Source organism: Petaurus breviceps, unplaced genomic scaffold, assembly GCF_028583685.1.
Source record: "Petaurus breviceps papuanus isolate PSGF00001 unplaced genomic scaffold, PetGlider_PUasm1.0 154, whole genome shotgun sequence".
NCBI classification, from domain to species: domain Eukaryota; kingdom Metazoa; phylum Chordata; class Mammalia; order Diprotodontia; family Petauridae; genus Petaurus; species Petaurus breviceps.
This window is the reverse complement of record NW_027185715.1, coordinates 6,086,158-6,099,432: the sequence shown is the minus strand read 5'-3', so window position 1 is coordinate 6,099,432 and position 13,275 is coordinate 6,086,158.

Genomic DNA, 13,275 nt, shown 5'->3' with positions numbered 1-13,275 from the left:
TTAGAATGTAAATAGTTGAACTTTAATAAGTTCCTTATGATTTCTTTTCCCTATTTACCTTCTCATGAGTCTCTTGCTTCTAATATTTGAAAGTCAAATTTTCTGTTCAACTCTGTTTTTTTTTTCATCAAGAATGCTTGAAAGGGCTCTATTTCATTGAATGACCATAGTTTCCCCTGAAGCATTATACTCAGTTTTGCTGGGGAGGTGATTCTTGGTTTTAATCCTAGCTCCTTTGACTTCCAGAATAACATATTTGAAACCCTTCAATCCCTTAATGCAGTAGCTGCTAGGTTTTGTGTTATCCTGATTGTGTTTCCACAATACTAAAATTGTTTCTTTCTGACTCCTTGCAGCATTTCCTTCTTTACCTGAAAAAATCTGGAAATTGGCTGTAGTATTCCTAGGAGTTTTCTTTATGGGATCTTTTTTTAGAGGTGATCAGTGAATTATTTTGATTTTTATTTTGCCCTCTGGTTCTAGAATATCAGGGAAATTTTGCTTGGTAGTTTTTTGGAAGATGGTGTCTAGGCTCTTTTTTTGATCATGGCTCTCAGGTAGTCCAATAATTTTTAAATTATCTCTCCTGGATCTATTTTCCAGGTCAGTGTTTTTTCCGATGAGATATTTCACATGGCCTTCTATTCTTTCATTTGTTTGCATCTGTTTTAGAGTATCTTGATTTTTCATAAGTCATTGACCTCCATTTGCTCCAACCTAATTTTGAAGGAATGATTCTCTTCAGTGAGTTTTTGAAATTCCTCTTCCATCTGGAAGATTTTGCTTTTTAAGGCTTTCTTCTCCTTATTGGCTTTTTGGGCCTCTTTTGCCATTTGAGTTAGTCTGTTTTTTAAGGTGGTATTTTCTTTAGTAAGCTGTTGACTTGCTTTTCTTGATGTTCGTGCATCATTCTCATTTCTTTTCCCAATTTTTCCTCCACTTTTCTTACTCTATTTTCAAAATTCTCCTTGAGCTCCTCCATGGACAGTAACCAATTAATATTTTTCTTGGGAACTTTCGATGCAGGAGTTCTGATTTTTTTTTGTCTTCCTCCTGTTGCATGCTTTCATCCTTTTTGGCTCTGCAAAAAAAGGAATCTATGATAGGATTGTGTTTCCTCTGCTTGCTCATTTTATCAGTCAATTACTTGCCTTTTGAACTCTTTGCCATGGTAGAACTCTACTTTCAGAATGGAGAGATCTTTGTCCAAAATCGCTGGGGTTTTTGCAGTTGCCTGAGCAATTAGGGAGGCTCCCTGCAGCCCACACAATCTCTGGCATCTGGCCACACACCCTAGGACCTCTATCCAAGACCAAGATTTATTTTATTTATTTATTTATTCATTGATTTATCTATTGATTCATTGATTCATTCATTTATTCTTTTATTTTTTCTGCCTTTGACGTGACTCTTCTTCAGTAAATCCAAAATAATTTTCCAGAACAATTAAATCAATACACAGCTATATGCTTCCAGGGTGGAGGAACACTGTCCCAGGCTTCAGTGGTTTTGTGCAGCTGTTTTCAGAGATACTTCTAAGGACATGCAAGTTTTCAGTTCTTCCAAGTCAATATGATCTAAAGAAAGGTGTTTACTCCTCTTCTGGCCTGTGCTCTGGTCTGTGAGTTACCACAGGCACTCTTTTCTGCTCGGAACTGTGAGGAAGGTCCTTGCTTCACTGTGGTTGCAAGCTCTGATGTGCTATTACTCTTGCTCACCCTGGGACTGCCAACTAGGACTGCAACCTTGATCAAAGTGTGGGCAAAGCAGCAGAGTTCTGACTCAGTGCTAGCAAAGAGACTCCTGTAATTGATCTCTCACAAGCTGTTAGACCTTCTTAGTGTCTGTGGCCTGAGAACTCCAGAAGCAGCTGCTTTAACTGCCGATTCAGTGACTCTCAAGAACTGCGTCCGATTTTCTGGGATCTGGGCTTTGGTTGCACAGCCTGCACTGCATTGTGCTCTACTCTCACCCTGATGCAACAGACTTTTGCTGTTGACCTTGCAAGTTGTCTTGGTCTGAAAAATTGTTTCACTCTGTCTTTTAATGGATTCTCCTGCTCTAGAATTTATTTAGTCACTATTTAAAGGTATTTGCAGAGGTTTGGGAGAGATCACAGGTGAGTCCCTGACTCTACTCCACCATATTAACTCCACTTCAGATATGCCAACTCTCATCTTAGATATACAATTAAAATTTTAAAAAATGCTACTAATAATAGACTAATATAGTTGGAGTGAGTCAAACCTGAAGTCATATCTTGCCAAAGATACTTATAACCTCTATTATCCTAAGAAAGCCTCTTAACCTATCAGTTTAAATATCCTCATTTATAAAAAGGAGATTATAATAGCAATTATTTCTTATTGTTACTGTGGGGATAGAATGAGACAACATGCATATTGTGCTTTGTAAACCTTAAAACATCATGTAAATGTTATGAATTTACAAATGTTATATGGATATTCATCCTTCCATAGACATTTACTAGCTATATGACCCTGAGAAAGTCACTTAACTGCTCTGACTCATTTTCCTCATCAGTAAAATGGAGATATCATTAATAATAATAATTAATAATAATAATTAATAGCATTTAAAAAAACAACAGGGCTATTGTTAATATCCAATGAAATGATCTATTTTAAGTATTCATAAACTTAAAAACAAATTATTTGTTGTTGTTGCTGTTGCTATTATAAACATCACCTCCAGCCACAATATCAAAAACCATCACTTCCTACTTTTTGGAGTAGCATAGAAGTCAAGGTGCTATCCATGCTCTTCTTTCTTTTTTCTAATGGCCATACATGGCTTGTCTTATTTATAAAAGTCACAATGAAAATTATCTGATAGGGGCAGCTAAGTGGCGCAGTGAGCAGAGCACCAGCCCTGGAGTTGAGGACCTGAGTTCAGGACCGGCCTCAGATACTTAACACAAACACACACATACAAACTTGCAATGTGACCTTTGGCAAGTTACTTAACCCCAAATGCCCACCAAAAAGCAAAAAAAAAATCATCTGATAGATGGAGACTATGTTGTATAACATTTATATATATGGTGACTTGTACCCTCAATCTCAAATACTTTCAATTTCATATAATGGCAAATGCCTTAGGTCATCCTTGAGGCTTTTTCCTAAAAGCAAAACAAAAAGAGTGTGGGTGGAGCCAAGACTGTGGAGTAGAAACAGGAACTCTTCTGAACTCACCCAAGAATTCCTTCACTAACTTTTTTTTCTTTCTTTTTTTTGGAGGTCAACTGGGGTTAAGTAACTTGCCCAAGGTTACATGGTGTAAGGGTTATGGGATTTAAAGATCTTCCATGTCCCATTGGCCTTGCTGATGTAGCAGGAAGGGGTGGGGCAAGAGGAAGCAGAAGCCAAGCTAGAGTGCCTGTGGTGGCTAGCAGTGGCAGAGATGGCAGCAGCAGCAAAGGCAGTGGCAGCAGAAGTGCAAATCCCTATTTGACTCAGCCAGAAATTCTGCTAAGGACTCCTGCTGTGGACTGCCAGGGGCCGGAGCTGCTGGGAGCACGCTTCCTGGATGCTGTGTGGTTGCTGTGAGCAGGGAGAGGAGGACCTTTGTCTGAGGTAGCCTGTTCTGTTTTAAAGGCTTGAGAATGTGGGTGATTTCTACTTTATCTACCTGTGCCAATTTCATAACTACTCTGATGGCTTTGACTTTCTGGTTTTGGGACTCAGTCTTTTGGTATTTTAATAAATGTTCTCTCTTCATCCCCCATATAGCAAGCCTGATATATTTTTGAAGATAACTACATCAGAATATCTGTAATTTCTGTAGGCATTGTGAATATTGCATTGCTGATATATTTGGCGACGAGGATGGGATCACAAAATGTCAGGCCTCTATTTACAAGCAGTAGGGCTTTAGAGGGAGAAATGGCTATTCCAGGATGGGAGGATTTGCCTTATTCTTCTCTAGCCAGAGAATGGGCCAAAAGCACAGGGCCCTGTGAAAACTGGGAACTAAGGCTAAAAGTGGGAGAACCTGGAGATTTGGAAAGATGTTTGCAAGGAATACCCATAGAACCAGGCAAAGAACTGGCAGGAGTATGCAGGAGAGGCTGGGTCCTGCTAACATGTTATCTCCTTATGTGTAAAAGTAGGGATAAGCTGCTGGAGGAAAGAGCTAGAATGGCTAGGGAGTCAGCTGGTTTGCCTGAGGATTCTTCTGTGTCACAGCATTCAGAAGAGAAAACTGGAGGGACTCATGTGGTCCAGGAGCAAGCTACTGTTCATGTAGCTAAAAGGAAGCAAAAAACCAGCAGAAGGAATGTGCATTCAGCTTTTGTACAGGCTGGGCAGAGTTGCCCTGACAGCTTCTAGGAGAATGTGTGTGAAGAGAATGGAGCAAGGTTAGATGAGGAGTCTTCTAATGTAGAAGCTCTCCCCATACAAAGAAGAAGACAGGAGAACCACCGAGGCAAAACAGAGTCCAGGGAGATAATTGAGGATTTCATTCAACAGGAGATCACTGATATATTGAGTAGATTCACCCAAAGAATGGGGGAGTCTTTAGTGTCTTGGATAGTAGGAATCACTGATGAAGGCACCAGAGGAATAACACTGGACAGTGAGGACTGCTTAAAATTCATAAGTATCAGTCAGAATCCTTTTGTACACCAAACTTTTAGGGATCACCATATGCAAGAAGGTAACAATCAAACTATTCTGTTAGCTTTAACTGCAGAGGGATGCAAAAAGCAATATCCTACTGAATCTATGTGGCCTAGGGGAGACAGACCCTGGTACTCACTTAGAGACTGTATGAGAAAGCTAAAGGAGGAGGTAATGAAAACTGCTATCATGATTGGTGATGCAAATGCATTTTAAGATACCCCCCAAGAGTTCCTCATAAAAATATCATAGTGAAGATTGCTCCTTCTGCTTATAAGCACCTAATTCTGACTCTATTAATTGGAGAAACAGGGCACCCTCTTTCAGAGGTTCTGGATAAGATTTCACAATTAAGTGACCCAGGGGAATGTGAAAAAGACAAATTTCCTCTAGAGAGAAGAGTAAACAGCCAGAGGATTCAGAGACAAAATACACCAACAAGAAGGACACTGTTTCTGCTCTATTAAGAGCAGGGGTGAACTTTAGAAGAATAGATGGTATTCCAACTGAAGAGCTGCATAAGCTGTACCAAGAAAAGGTACTTAGCATTAGAATGAATAGGGAAGCAGGAACCACCCCTGCAGGTACTTCTGAATCTGAATCTTTGTATCCAAGTTTGCCCCACCTTCAGGGAGAATAGGAGATAGGCCAAGCCCCATGCCAGATAAAATAAATATACAGAAGAGATTGCAGAACCCATATTGGTTTAACAATATATTGGAAGAATTGATCAACTACTGTGACTAGGGCACTGCTTGATACTGGGGCTGAGGCCACACTTATCTATGGAAACCCTGATGAGTTTAAACAGGGAACTCCTATTACCATCACAGGTCTAGGAGGGGCTGAAGCCAGACAAGTTAAAAAAAACAATGAAAATTGGGCAGTTATCTAAGAAAGAATATACTGTGGTTGTTGTACCCATTCCTGAATACATAATTGGAATAGATGTATTGAGAGGCATGACTCTGAATTTACCTGAAAGAAGATACCAATTTGCTGTAAGGAAGATAGGAATTAATACAAATTTAGTGGGAAAAATAAAAATGGACCCAATCACTTTACCTAAAGATTTTGACGTAATTACTTTCAAACAGTATTGTGTGCCAGGTGGGCAAGATGAAATTAACACTACTATAAAGGAATATGTTGAAGCAGGAGTGTTAGTCCCTACAACCACAAGATGGAATAATCCTGTCTGGCCAGTAAGAAAATCAGATGGAACATGGAGAATGACTGTGGATTATAGACAGTTGAATAAGGTAACTCCTTCTTTGTATGCTGCTGTTCCAGATACCAACACCTTACAGAAAGGATCCAGACATATGATTGGACTTGGTATGCAGTTATTGACTTGGCAAATGCCTGCTTCACCATCCCAATAGACCCTAAACAATGGGACCAATTCACTTTCACTTGGCAGGATAGACAATATACTTTCACCCGCTTGCCACAAGGGTACATACATAGCCCCACTATTTGTCACAGGATTGTGGCTGAACAGTTGGATGAATTAAAGCTACCTGGTGTACAGCTTACCCACTACATTGATGATATCATGATACAGGGAAAAGATGCAAAAGAAGTGGAAAGGAGTTTGACCCTTCTAATTGAGCATATGAAAAGTAAAGCATGGGAAATTAACACTGCAAAGGTTCAAGGACCAGCTCAAAACATGAAATTTTTGGGTATACATTGGAACAAGGGGGTACAGGAGATTCTTCCTCAAGCCCGACAAAAGATTCAGGATTTTCCTACACCTACCAATAAGAAGGAGGCCCCAAATTTCATAGGACTGTTTTGGATACTGGAGGCACCACATTCCACATTTGGGACAGATTTTAAAACCTTTATATAGAGTCATACAGAAGAAATACAAATTCGATTGGGGGCTTGAACAGAGTAAATTTGAAGAAGCCAAGGCTGCCATACAATTGGCCCTAGATTTGTAGTCCATGCAAAATGGTCCAGTGGAATTGCAAGTGACTGTACAAGATAATTATGCAAACTGGAGCTTATGGCAAAAACAACAAAGCCAAAATGTACCTTTGGGATTTTGGTGTAGGAAACTCTTTTCATCTGGAGTCCAGTATACACCTTTCGAAAAGCAGTTGTTAGCTGCATATTGGGCTTTGGTGGAGACTGAACAACTGACTCTGGGCCATGAGGTGATATTAAGACCTGGAATCACGATTATGACCTGGGTAATGAGTACCCCAGCTTCTCACAGAATTGGACAAGCCCAAGAAGCTAGTATAATCAAATGGAAGTGGTATATTCAAAATCGAGTGAAAACAGTCAAAAGCAGAGTCTCTGCTCTACATGAATCTGGAGCAAACATAGAAATTGAGAGGAATGACATACCCCCTGAGCTAAAGCAACAGTTGGTACAGTCCACTGTAAAATGGAATGAGGGATATGATGTATTAACTGAAGAACAAAAGAGACATGCATGGTTTACTGATGGGACAGCAAAATATTTGGGCCAAAAAAGACATTGGAAAGCAGTGGCCTATAACCCATGTACTAGAAGGACTTTTGAAAGTACTGGGATAGGTGAAAGTAGCCAATATGCTGAACATATGCCAGTATATCAAGCCATCAAAATAGAACAAGGAGGACAGTGTCATATATTCACTGATTCATGGGTGGTAGCTAATGGGTTAGCTACATGGATGCCCATGTGGAAAAACGAAAATTGGGAAATTCATGGCAAACAAGTCTGGGGCAAAGAATTATGGGAAGATATAGGGAACATGTCTTTGGTCACTGACTTGTCAGGTTTACATGTAGATGCTCATGTGGCCCTCACCATGCCAGAACATGAATACAATGCTCATGCTGATCGACTGGCAAAGATTGCTACTGAACATATTGTTCCCACTTTGACAACAACTGATGATCTGGTATTAGCAAAATGTGTCCACCAAACAGCAGGCCATTTGGGGGGAGGGTCCAGGCCACACACCAGGGGGCACAAGATCGAGGTATTAGTATCTCTCATTCACTGTTAAAACAGATAGCAGAAGAATGTCATATATGTCAATTGGAAAAGGAGCAAACTGTTCCTCGGGTAGTAACTGGAGAGATAGCAAGAGGAAAAGTCCCAGCCCAAATCTGGCAAATAGATTATATTGGTCCACTACCACTACATAAAGGATGCAGATTTATATGTACTTGTGTGGATGCCTATTCATGTGTACTAGTGGCTTGTCCTTATACAAATGCAACCCAGAAAAACACGTGTAAAACTCTAGATCTCATAAGTCTATATTATGGAACCCCAAAGCAGATTCAAAGTGACAATGGGTCACATTTCAAAGGCAATGAAATGAAGAATTATTGTATACTAAACAATATAGAATGGATATATCATATTCCATATTATCCAGAAGCATCTGGGTTAATTGAAAGAATGAATGGATAACTGAAAGAACAGTTGAGGAAGTTAAGCTCCAATAATTCATATCAGCATTGGAAGGATAATTTGTTCATGGCTTTATGTAATTTGAATAATAGACCATTGGGAGGAAGTACACCTCTAGCCAGAATGATGACCCCAAATCTGAAAATTAAAAAACAACAAACACATGAGATCCCAAATATTGAGTATTGGACCTTGAGGCCAGATGTCCCAGCACCGTACCAGGAAAACCTGGTTTGGTGGGGTATGATTTACATTGTTTAGAGGACTTTTGGTTGGACAGAAAAGAATTAAGAAAAATCTCCACTGGGATATGCATAAGAATCCCTAAAAATCACTTTGGACAGATTTTACCCAAATCAGGATTAGCAGCTCAAGGAATACATGTATTGGCTGGAGTAATAGATTCTAATTATCAAGGAGACATTGTTGTAACATTCCAGAATTTAGGTGAAGGGCCCATACAGATTCATTAAAATGATAGGATAGTTCAAGTGATTATCATTCCTTGTAAAACAATACCACTTGTAAAAACTGACCGTCCTTCCAAAATAATTGTCAGAGGAATTGAAGGATTTGGTTCTACTGATAGAATAAAATCAGGAGCTAAAGTATGGGTAAAACTGAAGCCAGATAATGTTCCAAAGGCTGCAGAGATTATAGCACATGGGAGAGATAACACTGTAAGTATTGTTTATTCTGGAGAAGATGATTACAAAATTGTACCCTTATCACAAGATTTTGGGGCCCCATTTGTTCGGGGTGGGGGGAATGATGGGGAGCTTGTGTTTAAGCCCCACCCTAAAATAGGGTTTTCTGTGTTTATTGTGTGCTATTCTTGTTATATTATTGTGAAATTTTGTTGACACCAGTTATTCCTAATGTATTTTTGACAAGTAAGGGACATGAAAATCTTGGGGCCGAATGTAAGGGTTATTGGGATTTAAAGATCTTCCATGTCCCATTGGACTTGCTGACATAGCAGGAAGGGGTGGGGCAAGACGATGTGGAAGCCAAGCTAGACTTCCTGTGGTGACTAGCAGTGGTGGCGACGGTGGCAGCAGCAGCAGAGGCAACAGCAGCGGAAGCGCGAACCCCTATTTGAGTCAGCCAGAATTTCTGCTAAGGACTCCTGCTGAGGACTGCCAGGGGCCGAAGCTGCTGGGAGCATGCTTCCTGGACACTGGGTGTTTGCTGTGAGTGGGGAGAGGAGAACCTTTGCCTGAGGTAGCTTGTTCTTTTATAAAGGCCTGAGAATGTGGGTGCTTTCTACTTTATCTACCTGTGCCAATTTCATAACTACTCTGACGGCTTTGACTTTCTGGTTTTGGGACTCGGTCTTTTGGTATTTTAATAAATGTTCTCTCTTTATCCCCCATATATCAAGCCTCATATATTTTTGATTGATAACTGCATCAGCATATCTGTAATTTCCGTAGGCATTGTGAATATTGCATTGCTGATATACATGGCTAGTATTTTTTGTGTGGGTGTTAAGTGTCTGAGGCCAGAACAGAACTCAGGTTCTCCTGACTTCAGGCCAGCACTTTACTTACTGCACCACCTACCCACCCCACCTTCACTAACTTCTAAGAAGGGAATATGAATGATTTCTAGAGTGGTAGAATTCATTGGCAGATGTAGTGTGGGAAATTTCGAGTGAAGGAAAGTGAATAAAGGTAGGACTTGTTGTGCTGGGTGGGAGAGTGCAGAGTACAGAACATGAATGTAGTGGTCTGCATGAGCATAGAATCAACCATAGCAGAGTGGGAGCAAGTCCAGGCAAACAGACACACCCAATGCAGGGACGATTCCCAAACCTCTCACCACAGGATGGGGATCTGTTGGAACCAGGTAAGAGACAAGTGCAGGATCTGTGACAGCAATAGTAGCTACTACTGGGACTATTAGCCCACATAATGGAAGTCTAAAATCACCTACCTGAACTTCCAGGAGCCAAGATAATGGAGTAAATCATAGCTGCTCTAATCTCCCTCTCTGACCTTGAAAAACCCAGAGATTATTGCCCTAGGGTAAAATCAGCATGCTTGGAAAACCTGGAGGAAGTGTGTGCCTGTCACTGTGCTGAGGCTAAAGTGCAGGATGGGAGGCATCCCAACAATCCCCATCTCAGACAACCAGAAGGAGATCGGGATCCCTACTGGTGTGGAGCCAGCAAGTGCTAACACCAGAACTCTAGGCTTGCTTTTGTACAACCAGGGGAATCAACAGACACCAGCACCACCCCAGCCACCAGCAGCTAAGCCTCTCTGAGGTCTATCCCAGGGGCTAGAGATCCTCTGTACCTCTCTAGAAAACTGAATGGGAATAAATAGGAATATACCTTCTACTTAGTGGTTCATGGCACATACACAAAAATTGATGAAGTACTAGGGCATAAAACCTCACAATTCAGTGCAGAAAGACAGAAATAGCAAATGCATCCTTTTTATTTTATTTTTTTAATGCTTTATTAACTTCTGATTTACATCATTCGTTTCTGCCAGATTTTGAGCTACAAATTTTCTCCCCATTTTTCCCCTGCCCACAGTCCTGAAATAGCAGTCACACAGGATATCCCCTCCTCCAATCTGCTCTCTCCCATATTTTCTCCCATACCCCTTTCTACTTTTCCAGTGGATCTCTATGCCTCAGTGCTTGTATATTTTATTTCCCAATTACATGTAAGATGGTATTAATAATAGTATATATATATATCATACACACACACACACACACACACACACACACATATATATATATATATATATATATATGTATTTGATTTTAAAGCTTTCAATTCCAGATTCATTCCCTTCCTTCCTTGTCACCCACCCTTATTGGGAAGATACGCAGTTCAGTATAGGTTGTACATGTGTGGCTAATTCAAAACAAAGACAGAGTAGATATATTGTAAAAGACTGAATTTCCCTCTATATTTCCCTCCCTCCTATTCCACCTCACACTTATTCTATTCTCTACTTTGATCCCATCTATTTTCAAAAGTGAGTGCTTCCAACTTCCCTCCCTGCCCAGCCTATCCTCCCTTCTATCATCCCCCCTTTCATCCCCTCCCCCACTATTCTCCTGGAGGGTGAGATACCCTATTTAGTGTATATTTCACTCCCTCCTGAAGCCAAATTCAATGGGAATAAGGTTGACCCATTCCCTTTTGCCTTCCTATTCTTCCCCTCCATTTTAACCATTTTCCCTTGCCTCTTCTGTATGAGATAGTTTACCCCAATCTGTCTCTCCCCATCTCCTCTCATTATATTCCTCTCACCTCTTAATTTCACCTTTTAAGTATCATTCCTTCCTGTTAAATTTGTCCTGTGCCCTCTATCTATGTATACTTGTAAACATATATACACACATTTACATATGTATTCATATGCCCATATACCCTCATATATAGAAAAATTATATATATATTTCTAATTCCTTCAACTACTGAGAAAAGTTTCATAACTTACAATTATTGTTTTTCCATGTAGGAATGTTAATAATTCAACTTTGATAAGTTCCTTATGATTCCTTTTCCCTGTTTACCTTCTCATCCTTCTCTTGCTTCTTGTATCTGAATGTCAAATTTTCTATTCAACTCTGGTTTTTCTCAGCGAGAATGCTTGAAAGTCCTCTATTTCACTGAATGACCATATTTCCCCCTGAAACATAATACTCAGTTTTGCTGGTTAGGTGACTCTTGGTTTTAATCCCAGCTCCTTTTCCCTTTGGAATATCATATTGCAAGCCCTTTGATCCCTCAGTGTTGAAGCTGCAAGGTCCTGCATTATACTGATTGTGTTTCCACAATATTCAAATTGTTTCTTCCTGGCTGCTTGTAATATTCTCTCCTTCATCTGGGAATTCCAGAACATGGCTATAATATTCCTAGGAGTTTTCTTTTTGGGATCTTTTTCAGGAGGTGATCGGTGGATTCTTTCAACCTCTCTTTTGCCCTCTGGTACTAAAACATCAGGGCATTTTTCTTTGAGAACTTCCTGGAGGATGATTTCTAGGTTCTTCCATTCATCGTGGCTTTCAGGTAGTCCAATAATTTTTAAATTTTCTCTCCTGGATCTATTTTCCAGGTCAGTGGTTTTTCCCATGAGATATTTCACATTGCCTCCTATTGTTTCATTTTTTTGGATGTGTTTAACAGCATCTTGATTTCTCATAAAGTCATTGGCTTCCATTTGCTCCAATCTAATTCTGAAGCAATGATTCTCGTCATTGAGTTTTTGACATTCTTTTTCCATCTGGCAAATTTGGCTTTTTAAGGCGTTCTTCTCCTCATTGCCTTTTTGGTCCTCTTTTGCCATTTGTGTTAGACTATTTTTAAGGTGTGATTTTCCTCAGTCAGGCTGTTGACTCTCATTTCATAATTTTCTTGCATTGTTCTCATTTCTCTTCCCAGTTTTTCCTCCACTTCTCTTATTTGGTTTTCAAAATCTTTCCTCTATGGCCTGTAACCTGCTTATATTTTCCTTTGAAGCTTTTGGTGCAGTAGATCTGACTTCACTGTTTTCCTCCTGTTCTATGCTTTGCTCCTTTTTGTCCCCAAAATAGGAGTGTATTGTTGGAATCTTCTGTCTGCTTTGTTTCCTTTGCCTGCTCATTTTGCCACTCAATCCAGATCCAAGGAGGTTAAAGTAAGAGTGATTACCCCTCAGACTGGTGCTTGGTCTTCCTATTCTCTGCAGGCCAGGAGCTGAAGCTGCCTCGTGGTGCTGGCTGGCTGTGCCAGCATCTCAGCCGCTTTTCGCCCTGGGGGTAAAAGTCACGCATTCCCACTTACTTGTCCCAAAGTCCAGACTGCACCAACCGCTCACTTTGTCCTTTGCTTCTGTGTGTTGATAAATCTGGAAACAGCCACAGCTGCTGCTTATCTGGAGTCCCTCTGTCCAGTGACTGGTCAGGCCCACCCTGGGGCTAAAGCCTAGGCTTGGCGCTGGGCTCGCCTCCCAGAGGGCTGAGCTGGATTCCTGCTGGTCTGCCATGATGTCCTCAGTGGGAGGTTAGCTTCTCTGTGTCATTTTTTGGGTTCTGCAGCTGCAAAGTTTGTTAAGAGTCCCCTTTTTACATGGATTGGGGAGGGTGGAAGCCGGAGCCGCGGGTAGGTCATGCTTCTACTCTGCCATCTTGGCTCTGCTCCCCAAATGTATTCTTTTTAGATCATGTTGCAATAAAAATTATATGTAATAAAGG